At 48.4% G+C, this 1,857-nt stretch overlaps 1 pseudogene; it reads right to left on the bottom strand.

Annotated features, from left to right (window-relative positions):
• Window positions 1-1,198: 1,198 nt before the first annotated feature.
• Window positions 1,199-1,316, bottom strand: LOC126485366 (5S ribosomal RNA; annotated as a pseudogene).
• Window positions 1,317-1,857: the final 541 nt, after the last annotated feature.

Raw genomic sequence — 1,857 nt, 5'->3', positions numbered from 1 at the left:
GCGCCATCTCGTTTCGCCCATCAAGCTAAACAAGTTTCGTTTTTTGTAGTTTTTTCGTTTGACGCTTATTTCGTGAGATATTTGGCCCGGTCACGATCAATGGACCACCCTGTATATTTCGTTCGTAAATATAGAAATTCTGAACCCTACGAACACCGTGCGAATTCACTTTTGCCACACTGACATTTCTTCGTAAAATTCTCCATCTGTAACGAAATGTCGTTAACACTGCTGAAGATTTCACGCGTTGGAAATAATTTCGCTGCAAACCAAGCATAATGAATCACTTTACGAAAAACATGCGCTTACAATTAATTATTAATGAAAATCAGGTTTCCAACACGAGACGAAATATCGTGAAGCCGCGACGGTAGCCACTGTGTCACCACTTCAGTTAAACTGTTTACTCCCTAAAAGTCACATAAAGAATCTGTCGAGTGTTCGTGCTCTTATTTGGATCCCTGTTTCTCTGCGAAAAGTTTCTGGGAAATCGTGTTATGGCACATGCCGTGTTGTTCTCCGAGGTTCAGCTTCCAGTTTTAAATGTCACATAAATCTCTCATTGTGAAGTCATTACGAAAGACCTTTAGTGCAGCTTGGCACTGTCTGAAGTTATCCGCTGGAGCACCATTTTGCCACCGTGATCAGCGTCATACCTCTGCTTGACAATTTAGTAAGCAACCGGTTACCAGTTTCTGCTGCATCGCAACAGTCGCAACAGGGAAACTACGTGACGGCTGGGGCATGCCCAGCTGGCAAATCCCATCAAATCAGTGAATGCTCTGGAGAGAAGCTATCGCCGTGTGGTTGATAGAAACAACCTCGTGCTACGACAGTCTGCTAGTGCATAGTCCTTAGTATCACAGGACAGTGCGGCGTATGGTCTTCTTCGATGTGTACACGGTCGAACTAACAGCTTCCTAGCCAATGAATTACTTAGTAGCTACTATCATAAGTCGCCGCTAACCTGATTTAAAGGATCGCCGTTCGCTCCAATGCACTGCGTCATCAGGCCACAAGTGGCCCATCGGGACCATCCGACCGCCGTGTCATCCTCAACCGAGGATGCGGTTAGGAGGGGCGTGTGGTCAGCTCACCGCTCTCGCGGTCGTTATAATGGTTTTCTTTGACCCGAGCCGCTACTATTCGGTAGAGTACCCCTCAATTGGCATCACGAGGCTGAGTGAACCCCGAGAAATGGCAACAGTGCGTGGCGGCCCGGATGGTCACCCATCCAAGTACAGGCCACGCCCAAAAGTGCTTAACTTCGGTGATCTGACGGGAACCGGCGTATCCACTGCGGCAATGCCGTTGCCATCCGTGGTTCGCTCCCTCGATGCTAATATATCCATCAGCAGTCACAGTACACCAGCACCTGACGCAGCCCCACCACTGGCAGCAATTCTTACTTCGCAAGGTCGCGCTGATCTTCGGCTGTGCTAACTACGACAGTTGCAGGCAAAAATTCGACTACGCGTTGCCACCGAGGAATGTGGATTGGGCGCTCATCTACCGCCTACAGAATATGGGTTTGCTTCTCCATTGCATTTATAAAACAAGAAATCAATCGTTAGTTCCTAACTGAGTGAAGGTTTGCTTCTGCTTCCACTGGAGAGCCTACACCGTAGGGTGAGGTCGCGCTTTACAAGTACACCACTAACATCTCATTCTCTAATGATGTCTAATGATGTCGATACCATTCAGGACTATCAACGCCGCCGCGCGGGATTAGCCGAGCTGTCTAGGTCACTACAATCATGAACTGTGTGGATGGTCCCGGCGGAGGTTCGAGTCCTCCCTCGGGATTGGGTGTGTGTGTTTGTCCTTAGGATAATCTAGGTTAAGTAGTGTGTAAGC

This window comes from Schistocerca serialis, chromosome 6 (assembly GCF_023864345.2).
Source record: "Schistocerca serialis cubense isolate TAMUIC-IGC-003099 chromosome 6, iqSchSeri2.2, whole genome shotgun sequence".
Lineage (NCBI taxonomy): Eukaryota > Metazoa > Arthropoda > Insecta > Orthoptera > Acrididae > Schistocerca > Schistocerca serialis.
Note: the sequence above shows the minus strand (reverse complement) of the source record. Positions and strands in the feature narration are given on the sequence as shown.